This window comes from Sparus aurata, chromosome 8, assembly GCF_900880675.1.
Source record: "Sparus aurata chromosome 8, fSpaAur1.1, whole genome shotgun sequence".
In the NCBI taxonomy this organism is placed as follows: Eukaryota; Metazoa; Chordata; class Actinopteri; order Spariformes; family Sparidae; genus Sparus; species Sparus aurata.
The window spans coordinates 35,960,073-35,982,973 of record NC_044194.1 but is presented as its reverse complement, the minus strand read 5'-3'; the positions used below and the strand labels follow the sequence as shown (position 1 = coordinate 35,982,973).

The window sequence follows — 22,901 nt, the reverse complement described above, 5'->3', positions numbered from 1 at the left end:
TTAAGATGACAAATCAACAGTATCCATTGACTTATCCGCGACTTACTCATCAGTCACTCTTATATGATATGACTAAAGCTCTTCTGCCACAGCACCAAATCAAGATTAATTCATAACTGTACATATGTTTTTATTGTCACGATATCCACTTATGTGATAATATAGGCTAAAAATATATAATATGGGGAATTATTTGTTTCAAAATGTTGTCCTATGTAATAGAGGTTGCTTAATTACATATCACACACACGTTTCCAATCTTAAGCCACCAATCAGGATCAATAAATGATAACATCCCTTCAGTGATAAGCATGAGGCAAACGCTGCAAAAAATATAGAAAATAATGCAATGATGTAATTTATTAGCCAGTGGGGCATTATTTGAAGAATTTCGTAAGAAAATCAGCCCATCACAAAATTAAGGACTTTGCCAAAATTTCAAAATAAGTATTGTGCTTTTATTTTAAAGGCACCAGTGCCTTCCTCCCCAGTACATCTGTGTACCTTGATGGATCTCATCGCGGAGTAACAGGGTGTTCTATAGTATACAGACTACAGCATGGCTATGGTGCCGAACACAAAAACTGATAAAACTGAATATTTCTAATATGTAAAAACAGATAGAGGCTTGAAGAACATTCTGAAGGAAGCTGACATGATACAAAAGGTAAATTATTTTCTCTTTTCTCCCCCCCCCCTTTTCTTTAGTTTACAGTTGCCTGTCTCCCTATTGCTTTCCATATTAAGGCTATTGAAGCTACAATCATGCATAATGTAACGCCATTCATATACGTTTATTGTGTGACAAATATATGACAGAAAGAAAGAGAAAAAAAGAAACAAGAAATAAATAAATAATTTTATAGTTGCCTTTTTTGTACTCAGATCTGGAGACATCTGACAGTAGCTCAAATACAGCATAACATGGACAAGAAGCATTGGCACATATCCACTCTCATTGCATTTGATTCATATTTTAACATTTAAGTCACTTGTTGGGCAATTTGTTTTTAATGTAAATAATCCTTTTTTCCAAATTGGCGAAAAATATTTAATTTAACATAAAATCACCCACCCAACTTCATTGTGCTTCAACTGTCATTTACATTGGTCACTGTCCAGTGAAATAGGTTGGGTGCCCATTGTTTTCCTCTACCAACATTTTCACAGCTTGTTTGTTGACCTCAAGTGTGCTGACTGCCTTTAACAGGATTTAATCAGTTGCCAGATATCTGTTATCATCCCAAGAGGAAAGACTGAACTACAGTTCAACTCAGGCAGGAAATAGAGGATACTGTCAGGCTCATTTTTAATGTTAAGGAGGACTTAACTGAATGAATCCAACTGAGGACTGAGACCGAATGATCACCTTGAACTTGAACAGCAGACCAGAATGATCATAGATGCAGGTGTTATTTGGGTTTGGTGGTGCATAGCTCAGCCAAAATGAGCCAACATTTAATTCTGTGGGCTTAAAAATGAAAGATTCGTACAGAGAAGCCACATCTAACAAGAATTCCAAAACGGTGTTCCCTCTGTGCTTAGGTGTTTTAGGTGTGGTGACCGGCAAGTACTTATGTCAGTCATTGCTTCATTATGTATAGAAATGTTTACTATTCATTTAGGCAACTCAGACTTAGTTGATATCAGCTTGAAGCAAGAAAGCAATGGCACGTACCTCCCAAAATGTGATTATACTCTTATTATGACACAAAACCCATCAATAGCTAAATGTTTATGTAAGATCTTAAATTCTTAAATTGAATTATATTGCATCTCTACCTTTATTCATTTGTCATATTGAAAAGATTAGTTGCATCTGTGTGCGTACACTGCAGTACAACAGGAAGCCCTCCATCTGTGTTCCTGAGGCACGTCACTCAGCCTAGCATTGTGGGTAGTCATACAGCTCTACTGAGTAGTGGATGTAATGGAATGAAGACTGAAAGCAGTCTGATTGATGGCATAATAGTAAAGCTAAATTACTTTTCATTTCATGTCCACCTCAATTTATTAGAGGCAGCCCCCAGGAGGGGAGGTCCAATGGTGTGTGTGACCGGGCTGGGAGATAAGTGAAAAGAGCAACAGATGTCTTGTAAACTTTCACCGTTTTGCACACTGGTTAATTAGATTTCAGCAGAATGTGTAACGTCAACAAAAACCTCAAGAATCTTTAGATAGAAAAAATATTTCACACTGTCCTTTAATTGACTCAAAATCTTTTTAGCAGTTACAGCATAATAAATGACTTCAATTAGAAGCTCTCCTGTTGTACATGATTTAAGGGGAATGGTTTTAACTTTACTAGAAATACACTAGGAGGCAACATAAATGCATTCTGTGAGATTTTATTTGTTTGCATTGACAGAATATCATGTTAAATGATCTTAATATAGTCAGAGTGTGTTTACTTCTTGAAGTATTGAGGTTATTTGTTGCACTGCATGCTCAGCAGCACCAACATTATTATGATTAGAATACTGCATATTACTGACTATTGGATCTTGATGAAGCTTCACCAGGCATGGTTCAGTTCAGGACTTCAATCAGAGGTCTGCAGACCTAGAGGGGAACATGGGGCTTCATGGCGTCCCTAGAATTTTCTGCAGCTGTACAGTGCAACTCATCCCTTGCTAGCCAAAACTTAAATTCCGAGCAAGATCTATGTCTTTACAATACACTATTTTACTACCAGACAGATTTCAAAGAGACATTTGTTATTGCTATTCATGGTTGCTAAATGATTATTGATGATGAAGGTTCTCATTCATCCTGGTCATGGTGCTGTATCGTAGGCAACTGGACTCGGACATTTCACCTCTCATCCAAGAAGCCTCTTCAGTTCTAACTAACTGGAGGGGAGTCGTAGGCTTTTCAACTCTGTATGTGAGTGTCCTTACAGAGTCGTTAAGGACATGTGTGAGCTCTGAGTTTCAGAGTCCTTAGGGCCACTTGTGGGTTGTTGACCCAACTGGCCCTAGATGAACCTAGGTGTTATAGGTTGTTAACATGTCTGGTGAGGGAACTCAGTACTGCATTGTAGGTGGATGGTAAGTATGTCATCAAGACATGTCAAGTAATGTCCAAACCATCTAGCCAAGATGTTTACATAGTTGTCCTCAAAGGAATGATTTGTCTCCTTTAGATGCAAGTGGACAGCAGAGTCTTGACCTGAGTTGCCCTCCTGTGTTGTTACAGATAATAAACAACGTGCTCAACCCACGTTCATGGCTTCATTATGGGATGCTGAATTCCTGTGGTAGTGAACAAACAGAAGAAAAATAAAGGACAGTGTAATAAACTTATGAGTTTATTCTAAAATGATAAGAGTTCTTGTAGTTTCAACTTCTGTCTTTTATTGACAGAGTGCTCTCTTAACACACGTCTCGGTCATAACGTAGACTGCCGTAAAACATCCCCATGTACCTCGTATGACACCTCTATCATAAAATGCATGTCGCAAAACACATCCTCTGACATCTCCCCTTTTTTTGAACAGCTTCATTATTAATGCATACGAACATAAATTCTGCAATGCAAATAACAGTAACTTCCCCTTATGGTCTCAGAACCATCAATAACCAGCCATTAAGAGCCCTTTTAACAAACAACTTTTTATTACATCAATACAATATCAGATTTCTTTTTGAACAACATAACCATAAATGCTTTGCAGATCCAGTCTCTGAACAGGTTTAACAATTCTACCAGACCTGGTTTGAGACAGTCCATTAGGGGTCACCTTTGGACCAGGAGAGCTACATCCAGGGCTCACCTGAGTATTTGGTGTGTTTGGTTCTGTAGAGGGTTTGACTGGGGACCCTACATCAGGCAGTGCTTGGAGATGATGATGGCTTTGCCTGTACAGGGCTCCTTGCTCTGTAACAATGACATATGATCTCTCAGTTGTGCTCTCCCCAGCCACTTCTGCAGATGTGGACCAAGTCTTCTGATTGTCTAGCCTAGTGAGAACAGGGCCTCCTGGCTGCAGTGGTGTGAGTGGTTTCACACCATGTCGCTTATTGTAGTGGAAGGCTTGCTTACTCTTCTCCACAGCATCCTTAGCTCTGACATGCTGTTGGTTCGGCCATCCTTGTTGCAGGACTTTAGCCAGAGTAGGTAAAGTTGTTTGGATTTTCCTGCCCATTAATAGTTCTGCTGGACTGACACCAGTGCTGCTGTTCAGTGAGGATCTGAAGATCATAAGAGCCAGTAGTGGATCTTTTTGTCTCAGTATTCTTTTGGCTGTTTGCACTGCACGTTCAGCATGTCCATTGCCCTGTGGGTTGTGGGTGCTAGAGGTCACATGCTTGAAGTCTCATGGGCAAAGTCTTTGAAAACGTCACTGCTGAACTGTGGCCTGTTATCACTGACAACAAAAAGTAGCTTTCAGCTTTACAGTCACCTGAGCAGTGTTGTGCATGAACGCGTTCAATGAATGATCGTTCATGAACGCGTTCATATTTTGGGCGAACGAGAACTGAACGTACGTATATCTGCCTGATGAACATTATTGTGAACACATTCATTCTGGCGTTTGTGAACGGTTGTTCTCACAGTTTAACTTTGTTCAAGACAGTGCCAGATTTCCATCGAGCCTTCCAGGCGAAAACCGGTTAAAACACACCGTGAACAGGCCTTAATATGTAGCGGAAAAACACCCAATCTGGCTGTTGTGTATAAAAGGGACGCTGGACGAGAGGTTTGTGCAGCTCGCTTTACTTTTGATCAAAACGAAACTGAACTATTTCAGACGGAAACAGCTGCATACCAAACATGCAGTGAGGCATTACCAAACAAACACAGATTAATTCTTCCTGAATGGACACAACACTGGCAACACCAGCCACCACAGAGTCGCACCGCAGCATGCGTCATCAACATGTGAAGCATGGAGGCAAAAACAAATGAAGGCAGCAGCACTACCTCAGACTCTGCCTCCACCATTAATACGCCATCTATGACTGATGATGATATGTATGATTACTTAAAACTATTTAATGAGAAGGTCAGTGATAATCCAGGTGGGAAAAATCTGACCCTTTTGTGTAAACTTTGCCCGCCGGGTTTCAAGAAGCAACTCTGTAGATCAACAACGTCAACAGCAAACCTGAAACGGCATATTGAACTAAAGCACCAGGCCAGCCTTTCAAGGTATGTGTGAGTGAATAAAAAATCAAAAGACACTGCAGCCAAAACAGATCCTCTACCACCCACATCACATTAACAGCGTACAGTAGCGGCTCCGCTGTCTTCATCTCCCTGCCGCAGCTGGACAACCTGGTTTTGCAGTATATTGTGGGAGAGCTGCAGTTTCAGTGTTAAAACTGATACATAGCTGTCTGTGGTTCTATATGGGCTGTGGCAATAATTTAGAAAAATAATAGCTTGCAGCAACATATTGAAGGAAAAAAAAGAACTACGAACTAGTTAATTTTTGGAACTGTGAACTTAGTTCAAATTTTTGAATTATGAACTATGAACTGAACTAGTTCATTTTAAAATGTGTGAACTGAACTTTGAACTAGTTCATGTAGAAAGTGAACTTTCCCAACACTGCACCTGAGCACTTGTAGTGGTTGACATGTGGAGTATCTCCAGGTATCTGGAATAGTAGTCTGCTATGACAAGAAAGTTCTCTTTTTCTATGCTGATTTTTCTCCACGGCCTGTCTGGGAGGGGTGTTGACAGGAGAGGCTCTCTGTTCTGTGCTCTCCTATGCTCCCGACAGTACATGCAGTTCTCCACTTTGTGTGAGATTTGTGAAGCTATACCAGGCCACCACACTGAAGTGTTTGCTCTCATTCTGCATTTGTTAAGTCCTTGATGACCATCATGTATTCACTCTAACATTTCTGATTTCATTGACCCTGGTATAGCTATCCTGCTCCCTCTGAGTACCAACCCATCATGCACAGATAGTTCATTTCTCACCGGAAAATACTCTCCTGCACAGCTCTGCGTGTGTGCCACCCATTCTTAATGTACCTGAATACCACTTGGAGTTGCTCATCAGCGGCTGTCTCTGCTCGGATGCCGGGGTTTGTGGTCTGTAATAGGGCGGCACGATATTGGAAAAAACTGACATTGCGATTTTTTTTAACCCAGCGATATATATTGCGATATGAAAAAATACAGGAACTTTCATCAGATGACCTGAACAGCACTTTATGTTATGCTGCACTGCTGCTATCTTGAGAACAATTAACCTGCACTGATCTTACCTGTTTTTGTCATACTGTGCTGTTTGGTACAGTAAATGGTCAAACTAATTAGTTGTGTTACCTCTCGTTGTGGCAACAGATGCAAGGCACTGTCGACACAGAACACGTGTTTGGTCCATATCTTCCTTCTTGTAGCCGAAATAATTCCAGATAACTGACGTTGCTTTTCTTTTGGCACCAAGTCTTCGTTTCACGATTTTCTCTTTTCGTTGCTCATTTTTCAATGTTGTTACCAGCGACTCACTCCATGTGCAGGGGCGTGGTCTTCTTCGGCACGGTGAATAAGAACTAATGTGATTGGTGGATCGCACTCTGCATGCACAGTGTGTGTCAGGTACCCTTGAAATTAGATGAGTTAATTTGCCTCCCATATTGCAGGCTCTGCAATGTGACTATTGCGCACACGTACATCGCGATGACGATGCTCAAACGATATATCGTGCAGCTCTAGTCTGTAATCAGTTTAAATGCAGGCAGGCCATAGAGGTATTTCTCAAATCTCTCCCACACAGATGCAAGGCACTCTTTTTCTATTTGAGCGTACCTTTTTTCAGCATCACTTAGTCATCTTGAACAGAATGCCACTGGTTTCCAGTCTTCACCATTGAGCTGTAACAGGATGCCACCAACTCCATAGCTGCAAGCATCAGCTGAGACTACTGTGCTCCTGTAAGCATCATAATACATCAAGTCAGGTGATGTTGTAAGAAGCTCTTTGATTTTGCCTGCTGCACAGGACCCCAAACCCAGGCTGATGTTGATTGTAGCAGTTCATACAGTGGTTGACCCACTGTGGCGAGGTCAGGAATATATTTCCCCAGGTAGTTTATCATGCCAAGGGCTCTCCTTAGCTCTTGGACGCTTTCAGACGGGGTGAGCTTATTGATCGCTGACACTTTCTCCGGGTCAGGTCACACACCCTCTTTGTTGATCACTTGGCCCAAGAAATGTAACTCAGTCTTTCTCAGCATGCATTTCTCTGTGTTTAACTTCAGGCCTGCTGACTCTAGACACTCCATTAATTTTTGCAGGCGCTTATTGTGCTCACTCCTGTCCCTTCCAAAGACAATAATGTCATCCATATAGACTGCAACTCCCTGCAGCCCGTCGAGAGTCTCTCCCATTTTCCTTAGAAAAATTTCTCAGGCGCTGGTGATCCCAAAAGGGAGACGTTTGAAGCAGTACCTTCCATAAGGTGTTATGAAGGTGGCTAGCCTCTGGCTATCCTGGTCTAGAGGGATTTGCCAGAATCCTGAAGCTGCATCCAGAGAAGAGAAAACTGCAGACCCACCCAACTGGGCTATCATCTCCTCAGATGTAGGCAGAATGAACCTCTCCCCTTTGACAGCTTTATTTAGTCTCTTTCCATTCGTTTTCAGGACCGGCACCATCGGTGCGCACCACTCAGTTGGTTCTGTTACAGCCTTGATGATGTCATTGGCCTCCATCCCTTAACAGAGGTATGGGGACTTGGCGTGCTGTGGCTACTGCATAGGGCTGAGTATTATCTTGCAGTGCAATTTTCACAGGCTGTGTTTACAGTAGGCCAAACTCCTGTTCGCTGGTACTGATCTCATACACTTGCTTTATTAGCCCCATTGCCAAAGAAGTTGGCTGGCTGAGCAGGTTGTTCACACTCTCACCTCGAATAACATAGAGCCTGAACGTGTATGTTTTGCCCTTGTATACAATCTGTGTGATAAACTGCCTCAAACAGTTCAAACCACCCCCCGGACCACTCAGTACTTTCTTCGCTTTGTGTAGGACTCTCTTTAGCTCAAGTGTTTCATACGCAGTTTCACTCATAACACTGCAGTCAGCTCCAGAGTCGATTTGAAACTTTACAGGCTTATTTTCAATATCCAATGTTACTGTCCACTCATCATCATCATCATCTGATGTGCTGTTAACTGAGCCAAGGTAATAATGTTTATTATGTCCATCATCCTCGGTCACTTCACTCACCAGCCTACTTCAGCATGCTCTTTCCCAGTGCCCCTGGGAGTTGTTGTACTTGTACTGAGTTTGTACAGAGCGCGGATAAATGTCTCTGCACGCTCGCCCACATGCTGCACTCTCTGGTTGAAACAGACACGTTCATGGATAACATTGCGTCTCGGGATAAACTTCGCCATGACTGCATCAAACTGGTCTTCACTTTCCCTCTCTTCATAGGTTAAAGAGCTCAGCACATTCTCCGCTTCCTTACCGAGTGCATACACCAGCGTGCTCACTTGAACCAGACCGTCCTCCTTGTCCAGTTTAGTAGCTGTCCTGTAGTGGGAAAAACGGTTTTTCCAGTCAGGCCACTCTACCGGTTTCTCAAAACAAAAACTCTGGTTGAAACTTCGCCATCCTTGACCACTTCTGACGCCATGTTATAAACTTATGAGTTTATTCTAAAATGATGAGAGTTCTTGTAGTTTCAACTTCGGTCTTTTATTGACAGAGTGCTCTCTTAACTCACGTCTCAGTCATAACGTAGACTGCCGTAAAACATCCCCATGTACCTTGTACGACTCCAACTGTCGTAACACCTCTATCAAAAAATGCATGTGGCAAAACATATCCTCTGACAGACAGTACTCTCATTAAACTGTTTATTCTTGACACATGGATGTTTCGGCCAAGATTTTATCTTGTATTCTGGCAAAATCCCAGTGAAACTACACAGGTGTGCTAATTAAAGGTTATCCAAAACTGCACAACAGATATAGTCCAATAGGGGGAGCTGTATCCTTTTGAAGGAGAGCAAATGACCATGGAGGGTCTAGTGCAAACAAACAAAGTCTCACAACAGAATAGCACTTAATTCTATCACAGAAACCACATAGCACAGGAAACAAGTAAATCAAGTGTGAAGTGTATCTGAAGGCTTCTCTTTGGAGGAAGATTCTTTCCCTGTTACCACCTCTCCATGGCATTCTCACTGCCTCAATGCCCATATAATGTAGTTCACTCAAACTGTGGTCATACAAGTGATGAAGCTCCCGTTTTGTTTTGCCTACATAGTACATATGACATAGCCATTTTAAAAGGTAAACCACATATTTAGTGTTAACAAAAACTCAGTTGAGGGATGTGATTATACTCCTTAATTCAAGAAATAGTACATAGTGTCAAGCCCATTTTTGTGAGGTATGCTAGGGTGCAGACTGGACATGTCTATAGTGCATAGAAGGTTATTGTAGTTCACAGTCTTTCAACTTGTTCAAAAAGTCTGTAGTGTCTTTGAGATAAGAAGGTAATGTATATACCTATATATAAGTCTTTGATGTAAGAAGCAACGTACTGGGAGATCGGCTCTGTGAGGGATCCATTGCCAGATACAATTGGCCGTGCTGGAGGACGTAGCAAATCCTTATCGATTTTGGGAAGAGTGTAAAGAACAGATGTAACTGGATTGTCGTGAACCACGCTTCTATATTAATCATCACATATTTGACCCTATTGTAAGGCCCATTTTAAGACTGTCTTGATTTAATCCCCAAACTTCAAAATAAGTTCTGAGTTTAGAGGAGTATATAGATCTCTGTCAGTTAGTTGTTGTTCAATTTCTTGAATGCATGCAGTTTTGTCCTGGACTACAATGGCCCCACCTTTATTTGCATGGGGTATGACAATGTCCTCATCATTCGTCAACTCAGCTAGAGCTTTTCTCTCAGACTCCAAGAGATTAGAAGAAAGAGTTTTTTCTTTAGACTGGGCACACAAGTCCATAACGTATGGAAGAGTATTAGGGCCATGGGTGAGAAAATAATTTTCTCGAGGAAGTTTGCATTATGCACCTCAAGAAAAAAGTCGAAATGTCGAGATTAAAGTCAAAATACAATTTTTTAAATAAAGTCGAAATGTTGATAATGAAGTTGACATTTCAAAATTAAAGTCGACCTTCTGAGACCACATCAAACAGCGCATATGGCTGCCTTAACAAAATGCCTTGTATAGATGAACTGGTAAAAATGTACTTCAGAATCAGCTTTAGTAACAGACATTATTTCTCTTTAAGCCCATATACACGGTTTAGTTATCAGTATTAGGACTTTGAAGAGACTGTGCTGAAAACTTTGTCTGTTCATGATGAAAAACTACACAAGGAAGAGCTGGTCGGATTCTCCAAGCTGAAATTGAAAGGATGTAGTAATAGGCGAGTTCAAGATCACGCAGCGCTGCGCAGCGCTGCCTAAATCGTGATGCATGCTGGTTAAAATGTGTCCACGATGACCTGGATGGGAGTGGTTTCTGCTCCGCATCTGATGTCACATGACCTTAAGTTATGGCGGGAGCGAGGCTGCTGCAGAGCAGTTGCTGTATTTCATTCAAATGTATTTCATTCATTGTGAATTCAGTTGCTCTCCAGGTACTGCGCGACCCCAGACCCACCTTCATGACGTCAGGACTTTGCCCTAATTGGCTCTCATCTACGCTGACGTATATGACGTGTGTTCCGATGAATTTCCATATCCATAAGGCCTCTGCCTCTTTTCTACTCAAATATCAAATACTTTCAGATAAGTAGCAGCCGTGTGGCCGCACCTATGGGATAGTCACCATGAATAAACCTATAAAATCCTTCATGTAACACAACAACCCTGAAAGATGTCGTCAATAAACTGCTCAGTTCTGTCAGCTTAGGGTGATGATGGAGAAGTGGTTAACTGCTGTGTCCAGTGTTATCTGTACTATCCACTCTTATTAATTAACCCTTTCTGTTCCCATCACATTAACAATACAAAGAATTATCCTGAGCTGTTCTGTGTGTGATGAGATGGTGCAGCGGGACAAGGCATCTGATTCAGTCATTTGTTCTGATTATTGTATTTCATTCATTCACTGAAATGTATTTCATTCATTGTGAAAAATGTTGCTATGAGAAAATGCTTCATCTTATGTGTCTATAGTTATGCTTATTTGTTAAATGTAGTCAGCAAATTCCCCTCAGCTGTGATATAATCATGCACATAAGCACAGTTGTCATCATAATAATGAGTAACTGTTGTAATTGTAATGTTATTGTTATTAGGCAAGACTTACTATAATGTACCAGATAGACAAAGTTCAAATGTATTTAATGGTTACAATTACAAGGAAAACAGAACATGATCATTTACAGTAAGACAACATTTAGGCACTTCATCTACTCTTGATGAGCCACTGTGTGACCGTTTGAAGTGAAGCAATTACAAAGTATCCAAATTTGAAGTTGTTATTGTGACAAAGCTGTCACATTCTGTTGTCTCTAAATATGAACTTACTATGTATATATATATATATATATATATATATATATATATATATATATATATATATATATGTGTGTATATATATATGTGTATATATATATATATATGTATATATATATATATATATATATGTATATATATATATATATATATGTATATATATATATGTATATATATATATATATATATATATATATATGTATATACATAAATAAAACTAATCAGATGAATACATCCTCTGCAAAAGACAGGCTTGACACAGGTCTTGATCCCCGGTCGTCTGCATGCAACACGGCAGTAGTTCCACTGCTCTATTCCCTCAGCCTAAATGTTTTAGTTAGCTACTATTTTGAACATCTCAGATTGAATAATTTCCGAAGGAGATTAATATGAGAAAAAGGCCAGCAAAGTTCCCATAGCATCAGGTAAGAAAACTGATCGCAGTCGTTGTTGATTTTCCTCAAACATGAATGGAATTTCAATTTCCTCCACTTCTTCCCAGACGAGGAAGAAGGCAAACACCGCAAACTCAGCCAAGTCACGTCACGTCTACGGGAAGAGAGAGTGTCCGACTTCATAGCAGCGTTTGTATCCCCGCCCCTGCAGTCGCCAGCAGATCTCGCTAATGCAGTCAGGCAGCAGGAGTTCAACTTGAACGTGCCTAATGGCAGGGACCAGATGCAGGGCAGCTTGCAGAGCTGTCAGTCACTCCCAGGTCGCTCAATTCACTGGACCTGACGGACCAGAAGACTTTACTTTATTCTCAACATTTCGACTTTATTCACAAAATTATATTTCAAATTTATTCTCAACATTTTGACTTTATTCACAAAACTGTATTTCGACTTTATTCTCGACATTTAGACTTTTTTATTAAAGTGCATTATGAAAGAAAAACATTTTTTCCTCATGCCTGGCCCCAATACCGTAATAACATCTCTTTCCACCAGTCTGCAAAAGGTTTCCACTGATGGGTTATTTACCTGTGGCTTTTTACCAGTGGGGACAGGTTGTCACTGGCTGATGCTTTGATAATAGACAGGTTTTTTTTTTTTTTTACATTGTCATTTGTGTAAAACCCCTTCAGTCTGATTCCTCTGAGAAACTTTTTTTCCCCCCTTCTTTCTTTATTGGAAGCAATTTCACAGGCAACAACATAGCAAGGTGACAGGTGGGCTTCCATTCAAACCTTTTTTCCCTTATCTTTTTATCCCTCCCACACTCTTGATGTCCCATTAACAATACAGTGTATATACAAATATATAAAGAAATATATATAAATATATAATAAAGTCATCATGTTCAGACAGAGAAGTCAGGGATTCAATATGATTGAAGAGAGGTCTCCAAGTCCCTTCAAATTAGTTTAAGGAGCCATTGGGGAAAATCCAAGCTTTTCAAGTCTAAAGGACAGCAACAGCTCTTTCACCCACCTGCTGTGAGATGGAGGTTGAGTGTGTTTCGAATTCAAACTCATGAGTCGCCTGACCAACAGGGTGGTAAAGGCAAGAACTGTCTACATGACTTTAGTGGTAATAAGTTGCAAGGGGGCACCACATAAGGCCAAGAGAGGGTCAGGAGTGATAGTAGTATTATATGCAGTACTAATGGTTTTGAAGATTTCGGACCAGAATGTGGCAAGCCTGGGACAGAACCAGAACATAAGGGAATGGTTGGCTGGAGATTGTTTGCACCTATTACATAAGTCAGTTACATTGGTCTAAATCCGAGATAGCCTCAAATTAGTGTAGTGAACGTTGTGTACAACTTTACACTGTAGGAGGCTGTGTCTCGCACAGACTGAAGAGGAGCGAACCAACCGTAAGACTTGTCGGCAATGATCAGCAGGCAGCGAGGTTCCCAGCTCTTGCTCCCAAGAATCCTTGGGGTTAGACACTGGGCTATCAATAGTAAAATTGATAAGACTGTAAATGCTGGAAATTAGCCGCCTTTGTTCAGGATCAAGAGCCAATAAAGAGTCTACCAGAGTGAACCACTCGGGCGGGCTACAACGACAGTTTGACAGCAGTCTATCACTGGCTAACCAGGAGACTTCATCAAACGCACCCCCGACGTCCGTGTGGCCGAGACGTTGGGTCTGAGGAGGAGGAAAAAGTCGCCGAGTCTGAGTTAAGACAGTAGCCCTTTTTACACAGCATCTCTGCATTAACTCCGGAACAGTGGTTCGCTAATTCTCTGCCGATGGTGATTCACACAGAGCGAAGCATCTCCGCCTTCACGTGTGTAATTCACACAGAAAGCTGGCGCTGCGGCTCCTAAAGAGGCGTGATGGTACACGTCATGATGATGATGTCGGTGTTTCCCAGGTGTTCCCTGAAGTCTCGGTCGGGAGGACTGACGGTCGCGATGATTTATTTTCACCACAAACATTTGGTGAGACTGTCAGACCGACACGCCCTCGCTCCGCGCCTCCGGATTGTCTGTTCACACTGGGACGGTTCACACACTGAAACTCTCCCTGACTCTCCATCCCCATCTTCAAACGATAGTGACTGATTAATCACATAACCTGGCATAAATGATTGTCACTTTGTAGTATATGTTAAAAATAAATATCAAATAAAAATAAATGCATTTATGAATTAATAAATAGTTGAAAGTTGAACATTTCTCATCTGAACTTGTTTTATGTATTCATTTCACAGATGTTTATACATTCTTAGTCCTTAAATTAAATTCATTATGGACGTGGACTTAAAATCATTGTTTTATTTTATGGCCTTACTGCCCTGGCTTTTGGCCTTTGTGCCCTCAAATAATTGACAACAAAAAATGGGGAAATTCCAGGCCTGGCTGTAACAGTCATCAAATTTAGTTATCCCTTTGTTAAACCAGGTCCGAAAGGTTAGATCGGAGCAAGAGGGCAGAAACAGGTGATTGCTTACAGTGGGGGAGAGGTCTGAGGCCCTATGAAGGCCTAGACCTTTCCCGATTTGAATCCAGCCGGCGTCGAAGACATAAGCCCCCTGGAGGCTGGCGGCGTAGGCTGGGACCCTTGGAAGGCCGAAGGCCATTTAATCCCTTCATTAAAAGCCCCCTCTAGTTTCTCCACTTGGGAGATAAGCTCCGTGGCACCTGGAGCCTTCCGCAACCAGGGCTTAAAAAACAACTTCCCATAAAAAGTGAACACAGCCTGTAGCCTTCTGTCAACATCCCCCCTGAGTTGAGGTGTAATTGAAGACCCAGACCATACACATGAGGCAAAAATAGGGGGGCACAAAAGGCGAGCTTTATTTTACAGAACGCTGAAGTACAAGAAACCAAAGAAGCCAGATACAAAAACTAGACAAAAAAGGGACAAAAGGCAAAGTAGCAACAAAGGCTAAAGCAAAGTACAACCAAAAGCAAAGTTCAACTCAAAATGCAAAAATAAGATCCAAAACATACCATGAAGACCAGACACACGAGGAGAGACACAGGAAGGTTCCAAGGGAACATCACACATAGCAAACACAATGAACCGACAAGGAGTGATTGGGGAACAAAGGCTTAAATGCACAGACACACTGATGAGGGTACGAGGAGCAGGTGAGATAACGAGGGGGAAGCACAGAGGAGAAATAACACTAGCAGACAGAAGGAGACAAACATGCAACAAGGGGGAAGAGAAAACAGGGAAAAACTCAGAAGAGACACTGACAAGACACAAGAGGGCATGGAAATCAAAACACAAGTTAAAACAAGACACCGAACCATGACAATGGTAAATCTTAAAATTCCCTGTTTTGTCGTAATTATGCTTTTACACGAAGGTTTGACTCATATACATTCACAAAAAAAGCCTAGGTTGCATTTTGCCGAGAGTTTCACTTTAACTTGACCTACTAGGGATAATAGAAGACAACCCCACCTCTAAAAGTCTAGTTTACACCTCTCAAAGAGAAGAGAGAAATTTAGGGGAAAACTCGATTAATTGAATTAGAAATAAACACCCCCAAATATTTGAAACCATATTTGAAAGGAAAAAAGGTCTGGGGTATATTTTTGGCCGGGGAATTGATGGGAAGAAGTTTGCTCTTGTGGAGGTTCGGTTTATAGCCGGAACAGGATCCAAATTTGTCGAAAATGCTGAGAACCACAGAGAGGGGGGAGCCAGGTTGGACATGCATAAAAGGAGGTTGTCAGCATACAATGACAACTTATGAACTTTCCCTGCTCGGGTGATGCCCTCAAACGCAGCCTCCTGATGCAGCCAGATAGCTAGAGGCTCAATAGCTAAATCAAATAGGAAGGGGGAAAGAGGACAGCCCTGTCTAGTTCCTCGATAAAGGGGAAATGGGGCAGACTGGAGTCTATTTGTGTGGACTGAGGCGACTGGGCTAACATAAATCAACTTAATCCAAGATATAAATTCTGAATTGAAACCAAATTTCTGCAAGCCAAAAAAAAGATGGCAACATATTCAAACATTTTGTTTTAATAACATAACATTTTGAACTTCCTCTAATAAGAGCCCTTACGACTCATTCTGTTGGAAGTGAGTTGAACATCACTTTCTTCCTCAGAGGACTCACAGGACGAATCTTCTGTGTCTGATTGATCCTTGTTCACTTGGTAGAGTTGGATTTATAGGTGGCTAACACCTCCTGGACAATAGTCTGAGTCCTCATCATTTGAGATTTCAGATTCTGAGTCCAACTCTGTCACTGGCCCTCCATGGTCCAGCATCTGTAACACCATTTCCCATGTGTATCTAGCTGCCATGACACCTTGGATGAAATAACATGAAATGGACAGGTGTGAATGACAAGAAAACTTATCAATCAATATGTAGCTATATGAATAAATGCAAACGCACGCATGTGTGCGCGCACACACATAGACACTGGTACAAAACATACGGTAGCTAATGTTAGCTAGATTAGTTAGCTAATTTAAGTTAGAATAAAACAATGAATAAACTAGCTTAAGTTGATACATGATAGTAACACATACTCTTTCACATAATAGTCATGAATGACACAGACACATACAGTACATACAGTAATATTAGCTAGCTTGGTTGGCTAGCTAATGCTAGCTAACTATAAAGTAGGCTAACACATGATAATAACACATACTCTTCCACACATGCACACACTCATGAATTTGCAAGTATGTTGAAAATTGAATGATCGTTGGAAGATGAAGATGATACTTACATGTAAAGTGTGTGGTCCAAAATAAATAGATTCCTCACAGCCACAGCTGACAAGAATCAAAGGTTCTCATGAAATTCCATAAGAAATGCATGCGGGTCATTTTTGACCCACTTATGGAAGGTTGGGGTAGTAATACAAAAACTAAATTCTTTAAAAATGTAAAAGTTAAATTAAAATTTTCAATGGCATCTTTTCAAAAACGTGTTTTGAGGAATACCTGGAATATGAAATGATTAAAAAATTTCATTAATAAGATATTGCAAGAAAACAACGTCACCGGGTCACTTTTGACCCTCTTATGCATCAAAGGGTTAAGAGCCGTGTTATGAAATGAGTGCCTTCCAAGCCTGAATCCTGTTTGATCAGTTGATATTATACTTGATAGAACCTGTTGTAGATGCTGGGCTAGGATCTTTGACAGGATCTTTAGGTCAACATTTAACAGGGAAATGGGCCTCTAGCTGCCACAAAGGAGAGGGTCTTTATCACTTTTTTTAAAAAATATTTTTTTGGCCTTATTGATAGAACAGCTGAATACATGACAGGAAACAGGGAGAGAGAGAGGGGGAGTGATATGCAGCAAAGGGACCAGGGCCGGGACTCAAACCCGGGTATGCTGCAGAGCCTCGGCACATGGGACGTGTACGCTGTACCGACTGAGCTAAACGGCGCCCCTATCACTTTTAAGCAGAAGAGAAATCGACAGGGTGGGGGGCAGGCGACCCTCAGCAAAGGACTCATTGTAAATTCTTTGAAGGGCTGGTGCAGTGGTGGCAGAAAATAGCTTTAAAAACTCAACAGTGAACCCATCAGGGCCTGGAGTTTTACCGTTCTGAAGCAACATAATCTCCTCCTGTACCTCCTTGATAGCGATTGGGTTATCTCCATCCCAAACATCTGAGGGGCATTGTGAGAAGTAGAGGTCAGTAAAAAGTACAAAATATCTTATTAATTAACAAAAAAGCTTTGTCTGAATGTGATTTAACTCTCCACGGGTCAAATAGACCTAAACTGATTTTATATGCATTAAGGACTTTAGCTGACTTTTATAACACCTGAGGATTAGATGAAGACTAGGGGCGGGTTTTGAATTAAATTGAAATCACCACCAATAATTAAGTAGTGGCCGTCAACTTTAGGAAGCGAGGAGAAAAAGCTTGAAATGAATTTGTCGTCATCCCATGTAGGTGCATAAACACAGGCCAATACCACAGGCATGCCACATAGTCTACCAGAAGAAATTACAAATTGACCATTAGGGTCTTCAATGGACTTTGATAATTCAAACGGAACGCTCTTATGTATGAGGCTAGCTGCGCCCCTTGCCCTTACTGGGAATTTAGAGTGAAATACCTCCCCTATCCAAGGTCGCTTGATCAGGTTAACCTCTGAGGAGCAGAGGTGAATTTCTTGTAAAATGAAAATATTGCCGGAGAGTCGCGGATGCAGCGGAGGAGTACAGACGTGTGTTCGTTAGCTCTTGGTGGTGGTACTTAGCATCTGCCTTTATCCTGATTTAACCTCTCATAACTTTGGTTTGTCTGCAAGAGGGGAAGCCATCAAGAACACTTTTGTATGGCAAGCTACAATTTTCGACATACAAAGCGAAAGAAAACTAAAACTACAACTCAAAATTCATGGCACCTGCACGCTGTAACCACAAGAAACCTGGCGGACGCGGAAAAGGAAACATCCTTTAGCAAACTCCTCGAAGCCATTCAAGAAACTAAAGACGACCTCACAAAACATATTGACAAGAAAACAGCCGACACACAAACAACATTAACGCAAATCGAGTCCTCACTCTCTACGCTGGCAGAACAGGTTGAGGAGATACAGACACGAGTGAGTACAAACGAAGACAATATCAAAGACACACGCGACCGGGTTGACGAAATGGAGAAACTGATAACACACCACAAAAAGACAAAACTGACGACTTAGAAAACTGGAGCAGGAGGTCTAACATTAGATAATAAATGTTCCGGAACACGCAGAGGGTTGTGATACCGTAGGATTTTTGGAAAAGTTCATACCGCAAATCCTGGGTAAAGATAACTTCACCTCACCTGTGACCCTGGAAAGAGCACACCGCATCAGGAAGAAGTCGTACCAAATTCCTAAACTTCAGAGATAAAGAGACAGCCCTTCGACTGGCCAGAAGAAGGAGGTGGAATAAGCGCTGCTCTACCCAGCCCAGCTCCGCATCAAACATCTGGGAACCGTCAAGTTTTTCTCCACTCCTGCCGAAGTGCAACGTTTTTTAAAAGAACTTCCAAGTGAGCAGCCTAAAGCTGAGCGAAGTGACTGCAGTGTACAGTCCACCGTTAGAGACACTGATGAGAAGGGAGGAGAAGGATTGTGTTTCAAGCTACGACATAATAGCCAGTCTTGTTATTCTCCCTTGGATCAGCCCCAAACTTATTTGTTTGTTTAGACAGAGGGACAAAGCATGGACAACATTCCGTCAGACAAGGGATAATGCTGATTGGGAACTATACAGGCAGTTGAGAAATATGAGCAAGACAAAAACCCATAATGCAAAATCTAACTATTATAAAGAATGTCTCACTAGTGATTGTAAGAACCCAAAGCAATTCTGGAAGAAAATCAAAACAATTATTAATACAGAGGATAAACATTCTGTTAATCAAATACGAGTTGCCAATACAATACTGCAAGACTCCTTAGCTATTGCCCAAGTATTTAATCAGCATTTCTCCTCAGTCTGTTCTACCTTACTACCTGACTCTCACTTGAATACTGGCTTCTTTAGTATTACCTCACCTTGCTGCAGTTCTTTTGTTTTTAGGAAAATTTTACCAACTGAAGTTCATATTGCCATTAACGAACTAAATGTGAACAGTGGTGCGGGACTTGATGGAATAGAAAACAGGTTTATTAAACTAGCATCTCATATCCTTATGTATCCACTTGCTGATCTATTCAATCTCTCTTTGTCCACGTGAGTTACCAGCCATCTGGAAATTTGCACGCATCACTCCACCCCTTAAAGGAGGCGATGTACTTGATTTGAACAATTATAGGCCTATATCTATTATATGTTCTATTGCTAAAGTCTTCGAAAAATTAATTTATAATCAACTTTCACACTATCTCAGTATCAACAATATCCTATCACCATTTCAATCTGGCTTCAGGTCTAGCCACTCTACAACTACTGCCCTACTTAAATTCACCAATGATGTGTTCTGTGCTGCTGATAATGGTGATCCCACAGGTGCCATTTTTATTGATTTAACAAAAGCTTTTGATTTTGTTGATCGTTATCTGCTTTTAGATAAGCTTCATGCTATCGGCCTTTCTAATAACGCAGTTCTGTGGTTCAGTTCATATTTGCATAATAGAAAACAATGTGTGGTCCTACAAGGGAATAAATCTGATTTATTGGTTCAACAAACAGGTGTACCCCAGGGTTCTACATTGGGACCACTTCTCTTCTCTATTTATGTAAATGACTTACCATCAATTTTCAATAACTGTTGTGTTCAACTTTATGCTGATGACACTGTCATATATACATCCAAACCTGATCTACCACAAATTCAAGCTTCCCTCCAATCTGATTTCAACATCTTACAAGATTGGCTTTCGCATAATAAACTATTGCTCAACAAAACAAAGTCCAATATCATGATCTTTGGTACCAGACAGAAACTCAAATCCAATCCCGGTTCCCTTGTAATAATCTGTAATGACGGCACCTCTCTGCAGAAAGTTGATAAGATTAAACATCTTGGTGTATGGCTTGATTCTGAACTCTCATTCAAATCCCACATCGATCATGTGTTACGTAAAGTCAACTTTGGAATCAATGTTCTACATCGATCCCGAAATTGCTTTACACGCAGCGTTCGTAAAAAACTTGCATCTCAACTTATACTTCCGATTTTTGACTATTGTGATGTTGTCTATCAAAATGCATTTAAATCCTACCTTGTTCCACTTAACACAGCATATAATAGACTCTGCAGGTTTGTCCTTGGATGTCCTTTTTTCACTCATCATTGTACAATGTATGAGAGACTTAAATGGACATCTTTAAACGTAAGAAGACACACTCACTGGCTTCAACTTATATTTAAATGTATCTATTTCAACTATCCTCCTTATTTACAACAGCATCTTCTACCTTTTACTTCAAATTACCAAGTTCGGCACTCTGCTCAGCTCTATTTTTATGTCCCTCGTGCTAAAAAAACAATTGGCAAAAGAGCCTTTAAGTTTAAAGCCCCTGCAGATTGGAATAATTTACCTGTTGAAATTAGATCCATTTCATTACTTGGTATGTTTAAGCATGCCCTGTCTTCTCACTTTAAGATAGACTGCTCCTGTTATCAATGAAGCTGTCACTGCCTATACTTGCTGTTTTTACTTGATCGTATTTGTTGATCCACTCACACCTGTGAATTATTACTGGTCATTTTGGCCACCTACTGGTTGTATAGTTGTACTGTTCTATTGTTTTGATGAATTTACTGTATGTGTTTTTTTTGTATTTTTTTTTTTGTCTGTTTTTTGTTTTTTTATTGTTTTTGTTTTGTCTTGTTTCTGCATATTATTTTTATTTTATTTTATTACTATTATTATTTCTATCTTTATCTATTTACTATTTTATTTTTCTGTCACGTCTCTGTAATGTAGTTATTGTGTTACATGTTGGGACCCCCTCGAAAACGAAATGGTACATCTCAAGGGGTTTATCCTAATAAACAAACTTAACCTTATTATACCCATTGTACCCGTGTTTACCACTTCGAAACTTAACGCAGGAATGTATCCAGACGTCCTTAGAGCTGAATACTATGATACTTATCCTTCTGAGACATCTATACCAAGAGCTTATATTACAAGTAAATTAACATGTATATCTTGGAATATAAGAAGGGTCAACTCACCAATTAAGAGGAAAAAAATGCTGACATATTTAAAGAGGCAGAATGTAGATATTGCCTTTATCCAAGAGAGTCACCTTACGGACTCTGAACATTTAAAACTGCGTAGAGACTGGGTGGGAATTGTTTTCTACTCTTCCTACTCCTCAAAAACAAGAGATGTGGCCTTGCTCATTAGTAAACACCCGAAATTTGAATTAAATTCAGTAGAAAAATATAAAAATCGCTTGTAGACAGTGAAATAAATAGGAACAAAATATCCTTGGTGAATATATATGGGCCTAATTACGATGACCCGTTGTTCTTTTAGTCAGCTGCAAATATGGTTTGATACTGAAAAAATTCCAACAAAAGGTTTCTCAGAGGTTTACAGTAGTATCAGATGTACTTAAAAACATACTAAAAGTGTATCAAAGTTTGACTACAAGAAAGGCCCCATTTTCAAAAAGGGTGGCCATCAGGTCCTTAAAATGACCATAACTCCTTTGTATTCCTCATAGACCAGGAACACTGGTGTCTGATACATGTTTTGGCCATGTAATATTCTAATTAGCATATTTGCATGATAGTTAAGTGATTATAAGTACAAGAGATAATATTTTGCTACCTGTTTTAACACAAGTTGAGAGACAAAGTTTAGAAAAAGATATATCTTCAGAAGAACTCCTGTCTGCTATGGCAATACTTCAAAAAGGCAAATCACCAGTTTTAGATGGCCTGCCAATTGAGTTTTTTAGTCAATTTTCAAATGATTTATTGCCTCTTTTTCTTGCTATGATCAATGCTTGTTTTAGGAGAGGCTATCTCCCTCAGTCTTTATGTTTGGCATGTATAACCCCTCTCTTAAACAAATATAAACATCCTCTCCATTGTGCCTCTTATAGGCCAATTTCAGTTATTAATGTAGATTACAAAATCATTGCCAAGGTTCTAGCACTACAGCTTATAAGGGTTTTACCTAGTATTATTCATCTAGATCAAAGATTCATGGTTGAACCTCTACTGAAAATTTACGCAGGTATTTTGATATTCCTTACAATACAAATGAATTAAATTCTCAAAATGTTATTCTCTCTGTCGATGCTGAAAAAGCATTTGACAGAGTTGAAAGGAAATATCTTATGTCTGTCCTTGGAAGGTTTAATTTTGGTCCTAAGTTTCGGCACTGGACATTAAGTCTTTATAGTTCTCCTATGGCCATTGTAAAGACAAACACCAACTATTCTAAACCATTTCTGCTCTCTCGGTTGTTCGATGTCCCCTGCATTGTTTGCCATTGGTCTTGAGCCATTAGCTGCAATGATCAGATCTCATGATCATATTAAAGGAATTATGACTGGGGGGAGGAACATGTCA

The 22,901-nt window shown here is 40.3% G+C and overlaps 1 protein-coding gene across 1 annotated transcript in view; it reads left to right on the top strand.

Annotated features, from left to right (window-relative positions):
* The first annotated feature begins 514 nt into the window (after window positions 1–514).
* The window catches only part of trhr2 (thyrotropin releasing hormone receptor 2), a 99,399-nt gene continuing 77,012 nt past the window's right edge, over window positions 515–22,901 (top strand). The window contains exon 1 of the mRNA XM_030426939.1: window positions 515–667. The gene's annotated coding sequence lies outside the window, so the exon portion shown is untranslated. The remainder of the gene's footprint in view (window positions 668–22,901) is intronic.